Source organism: Pseudopodoces humilis, chromosome 9, assembly GCF_049639895.1.
Source record: "Pseudopodoces humilis isolate 2021_Gansu_Grassland_sample_001 chromosome 9, ASM4963989v1, whole genome shotgun sequence".
In the NCBI taxonomy this organism is placed as follows: domain Eukaryota; kingdom Metazoa; phylum Chordata; class Aves; order Passeriformes; family Paridae; genus Pseudopodoces; species Pseudopodoces humilis.
The window spans coordinates 8,114,063-8,131,435 of record NC_142208.1 but is presented as its reverse complement, the minus strand read 5'-3'; the positions used below and the strand labels follow the sequence as shown (position 1 = coordinate 8,131,435).

The window sequence follows — 17,373 nt, the reverse complement described above, 5'->3', positions numbered from 1 at the left end:
CCCCACACCTAATAACACACAGAGATGACAGGAAACCCTGAGTGGAGTCCCACATAGAATAATAGCTGCTGGAAAGTAGCAAGACACGTGTGGGCTCAGAAGATTTGAGTGGGCATGGACAGATCCAGAGAAAAGCCATAGAAACTCCCCAGGACTGGAATAAGCAGGTTCAGGACTATGCAGGAATGATGGACAGTGCCCTCCAGTAAGGCAGGCTAACATAGGAGTTCCCCTTCTTGCTCATTTCATAAAGAATTTTGATGTATCACTGTCGGAGAAATTCAAACACAGCTCTGTAATGGGATTTTTCCTCCTAAGTGCTGCCGTTGAGCAGAACACAATCAAAATAAAGCTGGCAAGAGCATAGAAGTCCAATATACTGTGGGGTACAAGATGGCAAGCAGCCTCTCTCTTCTGCAGTCAGCAGCCTCTGCAGATTTATTTTATTATAATATATTAATATTATATAATTACATTACATATAATAAAATTTATATGTTCTTATATATCTATAATTATCTAAGAATAGAATAGAATAGAATAGAATAGAATAGAATAGAATAGAATAGAATAGAATAGAATAGAATAGGTTTATTTATAACCCTATTAAGGTTATATTAAGGTATATTAACCTATAAGGTTAAATCCTTCAGATGACTCTAATTTCCGTGCCATGAACCAAAGTTTCTGCTCCTGTGGGCAGACAAACCCACGCCCTTGCAATGTGGGCAGACATCAAGAGCCTAGAGAAAAATTTCCATTTCCAAAGTTGTGAATTTGAAATTTCTCATGTTCATCCAAAATAAACCAAATGCTTTGATCTCCAGATGCAGCACTCTCTCCAGGTTTTGGGGGAACAGTAGCTATTGACATTTTTGGATCTGGTTTGACCTAACACCATTCAAACTAATTCACAGTTTGATAAGAAGACCAATTTCTGATTCTTGTCTTATTTCATTAAATTTGATGATATATCAAAGGTGTCTGCAGTAAGAAGTGGCTGTGATATTATGATATTAAACAGCAAATTAATATTTTTCAGTAACACTGCTTATGGAGCTAAATGGTCAGCACATATGTTCACACACTGGAACCAGATGTCCACATTGTAAGGCTTAAACTTGAGGGCAGGGCCGGATAAATATGATGCACAGCTATTCTGCATGTTTCTCTCTCACATTTCAGGCTGCACATTGCAACAACATCTACAAGGGTCTATTCAGCTAGAAAAGAAGAGATGCCACACAGAAAGTGGCAGAAAAGCATTATGTCAATGTTTGGATTTTAAGCTATGAATGTACAAGTCCAAAGGAAAGACCTTCCCAGGGTCATCTTTGTGGGACAACATTTCTTTCCTTTCAACTGACCATTCACCAGTCACGAGGAATCCTTGGAAAAAAAGTATTTAAGCCCACAGTCTTCTTGAACACAGGTTTATGGACTTAAACATCATTATGCTACAAAGTTTGCCTCAGCAGCTGCTTTGATGCTACACATGTCACCTAAATGAGCAGATGGAAATTAAAAAGAAAGAGTACCACTAGTAGTGAATTGTGTCCTATCAGTGTGCTTGGACAAGACACTTAACTTAAGGAACAATTCAAAGCTTCTCACCATACACTGTGTACAATCTACAAATTTTGACCTTGAATCATCACAAGCAGTTCAGATACATTACTTAAAAATTAACCAAGCTGGCAGTCTTTAGAAATTTCAGCCCTAAAGCTACTGATTCTGGTTTTGCATAACAATTGTCAGCAGTCTATAAATTTTTACTTAAAATAAGAAAACTGGTGAGCCAGAAAGCTTTTGCTTAATTTCACTCACTTTCTCTCCTCTGAATAACACCAGCCATGTTTTCTAGAATATTACATCGCCTCCTTTTTCTTGTTGTTAAGGCTGTCATTTTTTTATTCATGCAGGTAGACAATAAGTCAGCATATAGCCTATTTTTCTATGACAAAACCTTTGCAGTTCCACCAAAGAATTCCCAGCAGAAATTTGTGAAAGCAGCATCACAATGCTTGCACTGGAGTGCTACTCTCAGTGGCCACCTCTCTCCCCTGGCTGCAGGCCTCTGCTCACAAGCCAGAGGGGCTATTGCTTTCCTATTCTGTTCCAATAGACAGCTCTTAAAACTCTGCCCTTTGCACAACACGAGAGATAGCATATAGACACAGTTACTAAGAAGATGAGGGTTTGCAGTGCCTGCCTGCACCTTTGCAAGGCACAGACACGAAGGCGAGTCACGCTTCCCTGTTCTGATCATTCCTCAGCTGCAAACAGTGCGCAGAACCAAAACATTATCTTCCCTATAAAAAGCCTCCCAGTGCTTGTAAAGCATGATGAAACCAACACAAATGTGAATTCAACACACTTCCTCCTCCTTACGGGCTGCCAGACTCATTAGCAAGTTTGTGAGCCACCTTATTGTGGCTGTGCTGTGGGACAGGAGCAGCTCCACACTGCTGTAATGTTCTCCAAGCAGCCCGATGTTAACTCTGCTCTCCCTATCGATTCTGCTCACTTGACAACATTGATTTTTAGTTTTCCTCTCCACCTTTCTGTTATGATGGAAAAGCCATGGCATTTGCACTGGCTCCTTTTCTGTGCCCCAGGATCATCTGTGGGGGAACACACACCAAGATGCCAGGGGAGTTACTGAGAGCAATAAAGAGGGTCCAGAGAGTGACCCGTGTCACTGGCCTGTGCATCACACAGAAAAGACATCTCAAATACATGGAAGGTAAACACTCCTGTGGGTGTATATATACACACACATAAAATACTTACTGGTAAAGAGACAGCATTATTCCTTTCCATGTTGAAAAATGTCTTGCTTTATGAAAGAGGTTTTACATTGAGCCATTGAGCACATTCAGGCACGGCCACAGCCATGCCCAGCTGGCCTCTGGTGGCCCGCACTAATGGGCTGCACTCAAGCTCTTCTCATCCTGCCAAGGCCAGAGCAAAGTCAGGCTCAAATCAGGGAGCCGTAAGTCCCCCTTCAATCTTTTAGTTATACCCAGTGAGTACTGAGGGCATCTGTGAATCTTGCCAAAAAACCTTGAGGAAGTTTCCTCTGGTTTTGAAAATGGTCAAATAGGATTGTTGTTTTCAAAAGGCTTCTGAAAAGGGTTCAGCCTATTCTGATGTGCCTCTTCTTACCATTTTCAAGCCTTCTCCATTCACTGTCAGTGCTGGCACTTATGAAAGCATCATTGCCTCTCTATCCAGCTTTTGGAAAGGGAAGGATATTATCCCACTGTATTTTAGAGAGACTAGGTGCAGAAGAATGAATGAATCATGAAAATTCCTAAATACTGAAGTACAGCCTGGGCTCTAGGAAGTGCAGTCACTGGGCCCTGTGCTCTCCCACCCTCTGCTGTGAATCAATTTGCTACCTTCCAAAACTTGTAAGTCCAGTACTGCAGTAATTGAACCCTTTGAACACCCTGAAGCAATTACAAAATCTTACCAAATGTTTTAAAAGCTGCAGCAAAAAATTCCATAGTCTTGATTTGTTCCAGAAAAGCCTCAGCTTTAACAAAATTCCCAATGACCACAAAGAGAATAGCAATATCCAGCCCTTCTTTTTGCTGGAGCACAGTCCTAGTTCACCTCTAAGACCTAGGGAACCATACTTCAAATTATCTGTCGTGGTTTTAAACCAATAACTAAGAAAATTACTTATTTCTTGCTGTGAGATATGGATTAGAACAAGAGCAAAACAGGCATAAAACTTAAAAGGAAAAAAAAGAAAGTTTATTGACAAACTACAATAAGAACACCAGAATAAACTTCCAGAAAAACCTTTTCATCCCCTACCCACTAGTGTCTACCCACTATTCCCTTGTTCACATGACAAAAGAGACAAAACCTTTGGAACTTTGATGGTTAAAACAGTCCCAATTCTTGCTACAGTCTTTTCACCAGTCTTTATAGAGAAACAGAAGTTTCTTCCTGTTAATTTATGGAGTTTCTCACAAGAAAAACTATTTTTCTTATAGTTTTCCATTGCTCTAACGTTAGCTGCCCAGAGCTGCTGTTATTAGAGCCCACTCCTCCCATTTTCACATCACTCTCAAGTGTGTATGGGCCATGAGTCTAGGGATGGGATTTTTAAGGATAAGTTATTCAAAGGCAAAAAGTCTTCTTCATCTGTTTCTGTGAGCTTCACCAGAAAACAGTTTTCTCATTGCCTCTCAAGGCTTCAAATCTTCCAGCACTTCACTGTACCATAATTACTCTACTTTTTACTCAAAATTTACACTTTGAACACTCTATTCCTCCCTATATACTGTATCATGAATTAAAGGAGTGTTTTCAAGACCTTATTGTCCATTTCCATAGTTTTAACAGAAAGACATTTCAGCTTAATTAAAGCATCTTCTTAATTCTCTACCTTTTCTGAAGCTTCTTTTCTTTCCTGTCACTGGTAGTTTATAAAGTCTCTTTTCATGTTGATCACTCTCTTTTTCTCTGTCTGGATAAAAAGATTAATCCGCAAGTCTCATCTGGGTAATGAAAGAGTTAAAATCTTGCCCAGGCTGTTGTAGGTAGTTCTGTGGCCTCGGCCGGTGCAGGAGCTGGAGCTGTCTGCGATGGAAAGTTCCTCATGGCTGCTCTGGAGAGTGCAGTCGCCGCGCCCAGCCCGCTGCAGGTCTAGAGCCTCTCTCCTTCTTCACTCAGCCGTTTCTTTTCTGAATTTAGTTACAGCAAAAAACCTGCAGCCGAGCCAGAGATCGGCTCGGCCCGGCCCGGCCGGAGCCCGGAGAAAACCTTCCGCAGGGCCCGCATCCCCCGGCCGGGAGACGCTGGGCCCAGCCCAGTCCCCGCCCGGCCGCATGGCCTGGGCAGGGAGCGGGAGGCCTGGAGCTCCGCCACCCTTCCCAGCCAGGAAACAAAGAGAGCCAAGAGAGCTCTGGTTTTACACTTTAAGGTAGGGTTCACAAGTTGATCCCACTTTTCAATGGCCTAAACTGCTGTCAGTTCTCAGCAATGACCGATAATTGGTCAGGAGAAAAGACTCCAGGCAGTTCCCAGCAACTTAAACTTTCTTAAAGGTAAAGTAACTCCATGACATTATCTCAGAGGAAACCCATGAAGAGGCTACTAAACAAGTGCTAAACATGATGAAAATTCCTTTCCATTTAAAAGAGCTTCTTTAATTCTGTCTCTCAGGTGGCTAATACAAAGCTTAAACACATGATTAACAGGGTATAAGGAAAAAGCATTTTAAGCTGCTGGTTTAAGACAGCAGTGCCTGTATCCTACTGATTCATGCAGTCATAATGCATTCTGGAAATGGGGATGGTTTAATCTGGGGTCCTTTTTGTCCTTGTGCCTCTGGATAGTCAATCTCCCACCTTTACCTATCTCAAGATGCAATTTAATGCTGCGTTTTCAGCTTGCACACACTAATACACTCCAAGAGAAGACCTGCAAATGCCTTTCTGTACACCCCATGTTTCCTAATTCCAGAAATGCAGTCCCAGAAATATATTACCATTCCACTGCCAAGAGAAATGGTGTCTTGAGGTGCTCCCACCCCTCCTGCCACAGAACTCTTAGCTTTTGGGAAAGGGTATCTACAGTAACATCAAAAAACTACAGAACTGACAGCACTGTTGGCAGATGTTGGGGGAAAAGCTGAATAGAGAAAGCCTGTGAGTGAGCACATGAGAGGTTCTGAACTCTATCATCATTTCTCAAATTTCATACCCTTCGAGTTGTAAAGTAGGTAGATTTTTTTTTTCCATCAAAGAAGCAAAAGGTCCATGTTAAAAATATTCCACACAGCACTTTTGAAACTGCTTTTGCAAATAAAATAAAGCCTGATGTATCAAGTGGTGTGAAGTTACTCTTCCATATTATGTAAAAACGTACAATAGATACAAAATACAAAGTAGCTAATGTCAAATTTACTATTTACCTCAGCAGATCTTTACATTTCCTGCTCCTGCAACAGTCTGAGCAGCATGTGAAACACAGAGGTTACTTGGAATGCACACTGTTAATTCAGAGTGGCATTAAGAGGTTATTGAAGCAGAAGGGTCAGTGTGCTGCAGCATAGACACACCAGGTGATGGAGACAAGCGTGTGCTGGGAGATGTTTGCTGAAGCAGAGGCTGCTGGGGAGAGACATTTTGTTCAGAAGTGACAACACCCTCCTTCTCTGGTGAGCTCCTGAGTCCCTGCATTGTTGTCAGCACCTTCTCCTCGGTGAGATTAACCCCAAATTCCGAGCCCCAAGGAGGGCTGGCTGGACACAGAGATGCCAATTCCTACTTAAAGGAGCTGGCTGGGAGAGGCTGGATGCCCCAGGGGGCCAACATTCCTCCTTTTCCAATAGAATTTCAATGCTACTGCCTATTGCAATGGTTCTCTATTTTCTTCCCCCTCCCATTTTAACCTGATTAGCCCATTAGGCAAATGAGACCAGATTTTAGTAGTTTTTCAAAGATAAAATGTCAAAAATATTTGAGAAGATCTTGTTCACACTGAAATATGCTTTAGGAAATAAAAAAAATTGTGCAGAAGTAAAGCAAAAATATTTCAATGACTGTTATCAGGATATTTTCTTTCAGTAAGGCCAGGGGCTTGTGTTCACTATTTACTTAAGTAATGGTAAAAAACAGGAGAAATACTCCAATCTATAGAGAAGCCCAGGAAGTTTGAAACAACCCCTAGCACCTTTCTGCATCTTTGAAAATATTCTAATTATCAAATAGTAGTTGTCAATTATTTGTGTTAATAATATTTTGCTTTTCTTTGCTCTTCCTGATCCTCTGGTAGGACTGAGGGTGAACACTGCTATCTAAGGATAAGATCATCCTTGCTGGTTTTTGTTTGTTTGGTTTTTTTTAAAGACACTTGCACATTTGAGTTAGTAGCACATCATTAAATATTTGAAAGCTATCATCTTGATACGCTTTGAAGAATAGACAGCAAAACCCCACCTCCTATGCTGAGCTTGGTTTCTATTTTTAATAGACTGTGTCCTTTTCTTCTATCTCCCCATTGCTTCTTTTTAATATTTAGAGGGGAAAGCAAATTCCCTGTAAGCAAATAAATACTAGGGACAGTAAAAAGAATATATTGTTATGAGTCTAAAATGAAGGCAGGTATAGATTAGAGTTTGCAGCACATGAAAAAGAAAAATCCTTTAGACAGAGAAATTCACACATTAGAGGTGTTTGGAGATTACTTTCTTCTTTAACATTTTGTAAAGCAAAATATATTGTGATACATAGACGAATTCCAACATCTAAAGAAAACAGACAGAAAGAATATATATTTCTGAACTGTCTGAAAATTTATAAACTGTGATATATTATGAAATTTCCTTTTAAAAACAGGAGAAAATGTACTAGGGAAGTCATGGCACTTTATATGTGTGTGTTTTGGATAAGCAAGCCCAGGCCTTTTATTGTACATTGATTGATTTTAAGTACAGATTTTATACAATGCGAGCACTTAGGATATTTCTCATTTTTAAAAATTCATTATAGGAAGTTGAGATAGATTTAGAAGAGAACACAACACATATTTGTAAAATAATTTCAGTTTATTGACCAAAGCCATTAAAGACAGTGCAGACAACAGCATTACTTGACAGTCCTCATCGAGTTATTGATTCACTTTTCTCTCCCACAAGCACAGTTGCTGAGGCTGTGTTCAGTTTACTGAGCACAAGGCAGAAGGCACCTTTTCATTGCCACTCTTCCCGTTGTTGTCAGACTCCCCTGTGCCGATTTTGGCAGGAATGTGTTGCTGTGCGCTGCCTGCTGCGGCAGAGACAACACTCCTGACTCTGAGGTGTGTTTGCATCTCTGGCCCCAGCAAACTGGGGAGTCTCTTCCAGATTCCTGCTTTGCCCTTGCACTTCCATCTTAAAGAAATTACTGGAAAGGCTTGCAGCAGCCTGTGTATGCAATGGTGATCTTGATACAGCTGGAAAATGAGAAAATCCTGAAGTGTGAGCTTCCTGATGGAACAGAATACATCCACAGGTCTCTTCCCACAAAGGAATGGATCTTGATGCTGTGACAAATCTGAAAGGTACCCAAAGTCAGCTGGTGAGAGTGTGCTCTGATGAAGCAGTGCTCACAAAGAATTCAGTGGGGCAGGAGGGCCAGGCATGCAGAAATCTAAACATAGATGAGCACCCAACTCAAACTGGTTACATCAACAGTGAAATTGAACCCCAGAGCTGTAAGAGGTTTCAAGAACCAGGTATCTGTGATGGCAGACAAGGAGCCCTTGGGTTTCTTTCCCCTGTCTGCTCACATGAGCCCCAGCCAGGACTGCACACGCTGCCGGGTGCTGGGCATGCTCTGATGTGGGGAGCACCGCAGGTCCTCTGCCCCACACCTGCTCTCTCCAGGCAGCAGCAGCTCCTGCTCAGCCTCTTCACAATGCTCATTGCTTTGGAGCAACACCACAGCCACCTGGGACCCAGAGAAACCTCCTGGGAATGGATTCTGTGGAAATTAAGCTCCTGAAGCTCACTGAAGCTGCTCCAGAATTAGCCCATCGCTGTAGTCCAGTGACTCCTCTGCAGATGGCCACAGCCGCTGCAGCCCTTGGAGGAGAATTCAGTATGTTGTTTCTTGTTCATCCTGAGCCTGTTTGACAAAGGAGCTCCCAGAGAAGAGCCAGGCTTCCTAACTGTGCTGTAATGCAGAATGCATTATCCACAATTAAAAACATGATTACAGGCACTTATTCTTCAAATTCTTTCTCTAGTTGTAGATTAAATGGCAAAAGCATGAATGGGTTTGTTTCAGAATAACTATCAAGAATGCAGTCAGACTTTGATCTGATTTTCTGGACTTATCCATGGCATGTCTGTGCTTCTGGAAGGGAAGAAGCACTTGATCCCATCTCAGCATGTAAGCTGGAAAAGAACAGTTTAGGGATCTGTGTCTTTGCTGTGTGCTGTGAATGATGACACATGCACAGGGAAAGCAGCAAAACAACCAGCACAGGCCCCAGACCCACTTACAACTGGCTTCTTACAGCTTGTTGTCAGCCTGAATTTCCTTCAATTCATTTGAAAAAGTTGCAGATAATGACAACACATTAGTAACTGTGCAGAGACGTAACTCCAGAATGAAAAACACTTGTTCTGAATGGGGAAATGTATTCATAAAGTAAAACATTGCCCATTCCACATTTTACTGACTGGGCTGGCATTTTCCAGTGGCACCACATTCTCATCAGAATTCCCACTGTAGTGCTATTGCCTGATGCAATCCCACCCCCAAGTGCCTGAGATGATAATCATCATCAAACTCCTCTGTTGCTAGACAACCTTCTGATCAGGGATGACTTCAATGGATGTGATCAGACTTAAAAAAAAACAAAAAAAAAGTTCCCAGTCCTGTTCTGGTTAAAGAACTCCCAGTGACCAGCAGGAAATCAGTGCTGTGGAAATGTGGTATCCCAGGAGAACTGACCCAGCATGCTGCCACTGTTAGAAGTGAAAGACAGATAGTTCAGGCAATGGCAGAACTGTCAGTTTCCTGCATTGGAGAGAAAAGCGTCAACTGAGAAACAGGCTAAAAAAGCATCTAGACCAGGTGGCTTTATTCTCTCAAGGTCCAGAAATACCAAAGAGAAACAACCTTGCAATGACTCTAATTCATTACAGAACTAGGGAACCTGCCAAACAACTCAACCATAAAACAAAAATACAGACTTCTCTACTCACAGTGTTGGGGCAGATAGATGAGAACAATTGGTTTCTTGTATGGAAAACAGGGGAAGAGAACAGACTCCCAAATCCAAAACCAAGTGTATAAGAAATAAAAGTAATAAGGTTTTAAGTACTAGCTACTTAAAAAGGCACTTAGGTCGCTGTTTTACAAGCTCATGGTCGCTGCACACATCCTGCCAGGTACAACTGGAAGCAAACAGCTTGTCTGATATTGGCACTAGGCAGTGGGGCAGGCATTGGAAGAACCCCACTTCCCTTACTGGTTTACTTTGAGGGAGGAAAAACACAGACTGAAGGACATCAGAGCATCACAGTTCTGAACAGACAATGTGTATAAAGGAGGTGAAAGAAGCAAAAGCTTTCATGGCAGGTATGAAAAATAAACAAGGGTCTTCCAGCTCAGATAAAACAAGGAGCTGGGAAAGCCAAGACTTAAAAACTTATCGGTCGCCAGCTGAGCAATGAGTGCTTTGATTTGTGATAGGAACTTTTTCCTATTCTTCCTTTGCATTTTTATCCTTGGTGTATATCTCTGGGGAACAATGGCTGAGAACTGACTGCAAGGCAACAAACAGAACTGAGGGAATGCCACAAAACTAACAGAAACAGTCACTTGAATCCCTTCCCTTAGTGAATTCACATCAGCAGTATTTACACCCATTGCGTGTTCTCTCCAGCTAAACACACCAGAGAATGTGACTGTTGGCAGGAATCAGGCAAATGAACAGTGAATAATAAGCTCAAGTAGAGACTATTCACAGGAACTGAATCTTGAATTTGCATTCAGGTCAGAAATGCTGGTGACAGCAGGCTCTGCTCACCCAAGCAGAGACAGGCACAGACTGTGGCTTCTCTGTCTGCTTTTTGACTTTCAAACCATTCCCTCACATGGATACAGACACCACCTTACTTTGTTCCCTGATATTAAAAAATGCAGCAGTCTGAGCTGATTCAAGGAAATGATGAGAAGAGACATCTGTCAAAAAGATGACTTGTTTTTAAATGGTTTCTACATCTGGTTCAGAGCCATCAGCAACAGCATTCATGGCCTTTGGGAGTGGGTGACAGTGCTTAGGATGGAGCTGCTAAGAAGTCCATAGTACAGACAAGCAAAAAGCATTTTGTATCCAGCCTCTTTAGCTTGCTGCTGTTCTAAAAAGAAGCCAGATTTTTTGTACATGGCATGTCTTCATTTTTGTAATTAAAAATTTCATCAATTGGGTCTGCTTTATGTGATTTTAAAACCCTGGCAGAAAAGAAACTGAGAGATTTCATAACTTTCAACACCTTCTCAACCCTACAAAATTTGGAGAATAAAAAAAGTGCTTTGCAAAATTCTCTTAGCCTCCCTTTGGCTTAAGTCTCTGCACTTTCCACTGTGCTAACTGTCTTTGCTACTGTTTTCAGGGACTAGAGAGAATTCCCTCACTGAACTGCACTGTCAGGGGAGATTAATGCAAGGTGGGAGTTGTAAGAGAGGGAATTTAGCTTGCCTGTCTTTGTTCAAGGTCATTCAACCACTCCCTTCAAAGAGCCCTCTGGCACCTGAGCTTTCCCACCATAGGAATTATTCCCCAATTATATTTACCCAGAGGTAGGTACCAAGCCTTTCCTAGAAGCAGCCAATATTTCAAGCTGTTTAGAGAGCTCTCAGCAAGACCTGACTGCTCCTTCTCTCCCAGCCTCATTCTGTGCTGCTGTGACCCCTTCCCAGCTGTCCCAGCAGAGAGCAGAGCAGCTCAGGTGCCTCTCTCTTTCTGCTTTACCTGGGAGCTGCAAGGATTCATTTCAGCTGGGGAAAAGTTTCACTCCTTGAAGGAAGGAGCTGTGGTCTTATCTCTCCACAGAACCAGAGTTAATTCTCAGCTTGCCAACAGTACAAGAGTACTGAGTTTCCTTGTTGGCTCAGACTTTTCAGCGATTGCTGGGACTTTCAGGTGATCTGCATTATTTTTAGATTGGACTCTGCTGCATCCTACCACAACAAAGGGTTCAGGGCTGCATTTATGCAAAAAAAAAAAAAAAGTCCTCTTGTCATTATTTTTTAAGCAAATTCCCCTTCATTTTAAAGCTTCATTTGGAACAAAAGTAAATAACTGTTTCACAGCATTTGCAACCCAAAACAGGGGAAGGGTTTTGTCGTGCAAAAACACGACACAAAACAACACAAGAGAATGGACTTTCTTCCTACAAATATCTCATCCATCATATTCTGACAAGCATGCTGACAAGAAAGGAGTGAAATGTCACAGGCATTCTCTAGCAGATTATGTCTAATTGACAAACTTGCACCCCTATGAGGCAGTGCTGTATCTGAGGGGGTTCCTTTACTCACTGAAAAGAATCAGAGTCAAAACCATTCCCAGGATGATGTTTTTCTCTTCTTCCTTTACTCTCTGTACTTCCCTGCTGTGCACACACACACTCTCATCTGGTCACATCCTCACAGCATATAAATAACCACAACTTCACTGCAAAATGAGAAAGAATGGGTTGACTTGGAAAGGACCATAAATATTATCCAGTTCCCTGCCATGGGCAGGGACACCTTCCACTATCCCAGGTTACTCAGAGCCCCATCCAGCCTGGCCTTGAACACTCCCAGGGATGGGGCATCCACAGCTTCTCTGGGCAGTCTGTGCCAGGGCCTCACCACCCTCACTCACAGTAAAGAATTCCTTCCTGATATCCAATCTAAACCTACTCCCTGGGAACAAAGGTATTCACAGACACAGCATATGTGTGTTTGAGCAAATTACCTTCCTTAATACATAGGATTAATTAATCAGAGTATTAATAAATGGTATAGACATTTCAAACCCCTTTAGAATTTATAAAGCTTTTAGAACTGTCAGCAACAAATTATAGCCAAGTAATACAGAGCAGGATGGGAATGAACAAAATGGACACCTACCAAGGGTCAGAGTTAGCCCATCTAATCTTGGAACTGGATTTTCCCAGTTATCTAAGTTCTCCAGGTGTGATAGATGCTGCCTCTCTGGGGATCCACAACAGCCTGAGAAGGTCATGTGTACACTAAAGCTCACAAATTCACTAATGCACTGCTTTTTACACCCCAGCATGGCTGTCTTCCAATCTTCTTCTCTTAGCACAGTGACTAGCAAATTTATCTAAAACATGGCAGATTTAGATTCAACGTTCTCCTTTTGCAGGGACTATAAACAAGATCCCAGTTAAATTCCCTAAAATTCAAACCAAAACGCTTTATCTAGTCTCCCCATTAAAGATGAAAAATACTTCCTGAGTCACAGAAAACAAAAAGAAAAAAAAAAAAGAAAATTAATTACTGCATTGCATGCTGACTGCAAGTTCCATCTGGGAGAGGAAGAAGCTAAATCTGAGGATGTTTACTGTGAGATAAATAAGCCTGAAACCCAAGAACTTGCAGATAAATTAAGGAGTTAACTACCACATTACTTCTCGCTCTTACTTACTTGGCTTCAATCAATATTTTGCTATTCACTGAAAATCAAAAATCTCAGCAGACTGATGGCTGGTGCACTCCACCAGCCTGTACAACAAGCTAAGAGAAACAAAATCACATCTCTCACATCCTGGATATGAGCTCTTAACACTGATGTATTCCGTAAAATCTGAAGAGTAGGAAGAAAATAGCTTTGCTCTTCTTTCACCTGTATAGTAAGAAGGAGCTGTTTCAAGGACCTGTTCATAGCAAATTCTTCATCAATATAAATCCCAGGATAATTTAGAGCCAAGGACAAGAACCTGAGGAGGACTTGGTCAGCTCGGAGCAGACACTGCAGTATCCTGCACTGAATTACCCAGGCCTCTGCAAGCAGCTCCAAGACAATTCCACTCTGTCGCTGAGGCAAAGCACTCACAGCCCACAGCTTGGCAGCCTGGCTTCACATCTGACTCAGCTCCCACAACATCTTGTCTTTCCTTCCAAATTTTAAGCCCAGAGGCATTCAAACAATACAAAAACTTTTGGGGGATGCTGTTCCATGCATAATTTAGCTTCTCTTGTCATTAGGATGTCCTACAGGTACCACACCAATTCTCCAGAAACAGAGAGGGATTGGAGGAGTTACGTTTGTGTTTGTATTAGTTATCATCTTAACTGAAACAGATTAAACACACTAGAATTTTGAGGAACAAGCTTCCCTCCAGCCTGGCTGGTGGGATACAGCTCCCTTCTGTGGAGGCAGCATGACACAGGCACAGACTGCCTCGTTTCCCCAGGAGCCTGGACGGGTTAAAAGAAGGGAAAACACATTTCCTACCTATCTAACACAATGCAACAGAGAGAGAGAGAGATGAATTGCTTTGCTTAGTCTATCATTACCTTGTCATAAAACACTTTTAGCCTAATGCTTCATTCCATGGAAGCCTCGCAGCAGTGTACTCTCTTTTGGGGGACACAAGCAGCTGGCTCCAAAATACATTCTGCAGAGGAGGTATCCATGTTGAGGGTTTAAATTATCTGACTATCTTTAATCTTAATCCAGGAAACCATGGAGGATCTGGTGGTTATTTATAACTGGACTAGGGTGAGCTCCTGTGAGCAGGGTAATTGGAACAGTATTTCAGCCTGTCTGCCACTGATTCGTGTAATGGCTGATGTTAGCTACGGCATAATCGCAGCGCTAAATGGAAAATAAAGAATAAAAATGCTTTAAACATATGTTTTTCTGTTGTGTTTTATGATCACATTTTTTATTGCACTTTTAAATTCTGTTGTTCCTTCTTTTCTGACACCAATTTACTTGCCTGGCAGCAGTTTTGTGTATTAAAGCTTGAGAAAGCTGATCTGCTTTCTCTTATTCTCTTGATTATGGGAGCTTTCAGCCTGAGAGCTACTAAATTCTAAAGACTGAGGTCTATGACCTCTTTTTAAAGTTGCTGTTACAAAAATAAAAGATCCATTCATGCAAATTATTGTCCCTTAAAAAATTATCTTTATTTCCCAGAAAGATGTTATTTTGTTCTTTCCTCTATGAATTTTTCAGCATATACTGTTAATTCTTCAATCCATTACTTGTCATATACTATTTTTGATATTTGACAATAATTCCAGTTAACTGATTTAGTGCTGCCTCAAATCAGGAAAGACATCATGCCCACTAATTCCTCTCCTTTTAAAGGAGAAAGTACTCCCAGACCTCATCTTCAATTTCTATGCCAAGGTGCCTTGCAATTCATCCAGCAAGCACCAAACACCCTTTTGTGTCCCTAAGTCACCATCCAGCCTTGGGGACTTCTGGGTGGGTCACACCCACCTGATTTTTGGGTAGGGATCTGTTTTCCCATCACCCCTCCTGCAGCTTGGTATCACAGGTTCCCTTTGGTTTACACTCTGCTTCCAGCACCCAAATCAACAGGAACAGCACCCAAATGTCACCTCTCAGTCCCTGGATGCCAAACCACAGCCCTGTGACAAACAGCCTGCTCGCCAGGTTATAGCAGGAGCCACCTGCACACCAGCTGGTGCTCAAAGGCTCCAGAATTCCCTGCTCCAGAGCCATGCTCCAGTTTTAATGGCAGCAAACCAGGTCCATTTCCAGCAATTCCTGTATGTGTTTTGTCAGAAGCTCCTCAAAGCCAGAGAATTTCTGTGATATATGCTAGACTTGACAAATATGCTTTTTCCCAAGAAATGTATATTTTCTCAAAGAATTTTCAGCTTTCAGAATCTGGGGCAATCCCAGGCAATGCCAGACAAATTAAGGCAAGCCTTAACTGTCAAACAGAAGCTGTCAATCTGCACATCCCAGCCATGGAACCACTGCATTCCCAGCCACCTCCAAGGTAAACTCCCAGGCTGCAATCTTCTTCCCCTCAGCCTCTGAATTTTAAACCCTAGTTCTTCCATCCCCTTAGGAACCATCCAGCCTAGAGCCTTAAAGAGTTTTCTCAGGCTGAAGCCTAAGTCCATAAACTTAATTCCAGTCCAGTTCTGCCCTCTGTTCTGATTTCCACGCATATCTGTCCAGGAAGCACTATTCTCTTGCAGAATCTCCTTTAACATCACAGACAGCACCATTACCACATTAATAATGCTCTGAGACAAAGGGATGGGCTGAACACAATAAAAATCTCTTGTAAACCGGCTGGATTTGATCCAGTGTATTTCACTTTAATACCATCCCTGACAGGTGCTGGGAAGTGTCCTGCAAGAAGCATAACTAGGAGCTAATAAGCGTTAAATCTGCTGATACTTACACAGGAGAATAACAAATAAAGTGCAGCCAGACCACCCAGCAGAGTCACACCAGCTGCTGGCTAAAGGCATGTGTTTTATTCACTGCCCTTTGCCATGCTCCTTCTCATGCACATATAAACTGCCCAATCCTTTTTATTATGCAAAAAGTAACTCTGGTATTTCCAGAAGGGAATTCAGGCAGTAAACAAAAGAAATAGTGCTGGGAAGAAGGGTTCAGCCAAATGCATCCAAGGGGCGTGTGGGCCAGGAGAATGTGGAGAGCAACAGAGACTCTGTCATATATCAGTGAGTTATGACCTTTCTCTCTCATGGGATGGCATCTGGATATTTTTAACCCCCCAACAATAACCTTCTAAGAACAGAACAGAAAAGTTTTGTGGCTTGCTACAGGGAAAATGTTATCATCTGCACAATCGCACTGAGAAGAGGTCACTTGCTTCCTTGGAAAGATTACAGAAAAAGGAAGAAATCATAGCAAGGGACTCTGTGAAACATGAGTACCTAGAAACCCACTGAGAGAACCTAATCCCCTATAACTGCTGTGCAGAAGCTGAAAGGCAGCCATTTAACCTTTGGACTGCCACTGCTACACAGCTACAAAAGCATCCATGTGAAACCTTCAAGTGGTCGAAGCTAGAGACAGGTGAGATATCTCCTACTCCCATGAAGTCTTACCCACTCAGCCCCCAGTCAGAGGATTTATCAATTACAGCTAATAAATGCTTCACCAATACAAAAACTTAGCATATTTCTAAATCTGGAAATGTTACTCTTTCTCAGGCAGAGAGTTCCTCATCTGAGCAGGCAGTACAAATGTATTTTTCTACAGAAGAGACACTCACTGCTCCTGGCATTCGTTCATATTACTGAAGTAGCTTCTTTTTCACAGCAGAGACATGTTCTAGGAGGGCTGGGATATAATTTTACAGACATAGGCTTGGGTGAATCCTGCCTTAGGGGTGGTGTTATCTAATGGTAAATATACTGCACATACTACAGAAGGGTGAAATGTTACTTTCCTTAATCTAAAAAACATGTCTATGACAGAAGAGAGCTTATAACATTAAAATCAGAGAGATAAGACTTACAGGAATCACAGGCACAAGGGCTCTGAAAACGCTCCCAGCACAGTCAGGCAAATACAAGCACAGTGCCCTCACAATGACCAAGACTATTCCCCACCAAAAATGGGTCTCTGGAGGAACAAATCTCTGAAGGTCATGTGGCAGAAACCTGTCTCAGATGGGTCATGTTTGGTTACTGTTCCTTTCAGCAAGAATCATAGACTCAGGAAATATCCTGAGCTGGGAGGGCCCCACAAGGTTCCCCCAAGTCCAACTCCCAGCCCTGCACAGGACACCCCAAGGATCACACCCTGTGCCTGAGATTTGTCCAAACACTCCCTGAGCTCTGTCAGCCTTGGTGCTGTGATCAGTTCCCTGGG

The 17,373-nt window shown here is 42.2% G+C and overlaps 1 long non-coding RNA gene across 2 annotated transcripts in view; it reads right to left on the bottom strand.

Annotated features, from left to right (window-relative positions):
- Nucleotides 1-7,551: 7,551 nt before the first annotated feature.
- LOC148183757 (uncharacterized) overlaps nucleotides 7,552-17,373 on the bottom strand; it is a 31,722-nt gene continuing 21,900 nt past the window's right edge. Inside the window, exons 1-2 of one of the 2 annotated variants that reach the window (XR_015773255.1) lie at nucleotides 11,313-11,441; nucleotides 7,552-8,678 (exon numbers count right to left, since the gene is read on the bottom strand). This is a non-coding gene — a long non-coding RNA (uncharacterized LOC148183757). Of the gene's footprint in view, nucleotides 8,679-11,312; nucleotides 11,442-17,373 lie in introns of those variants that run through there. The other variant, XR_015773256.1, reaches the window with a different exon arrangement.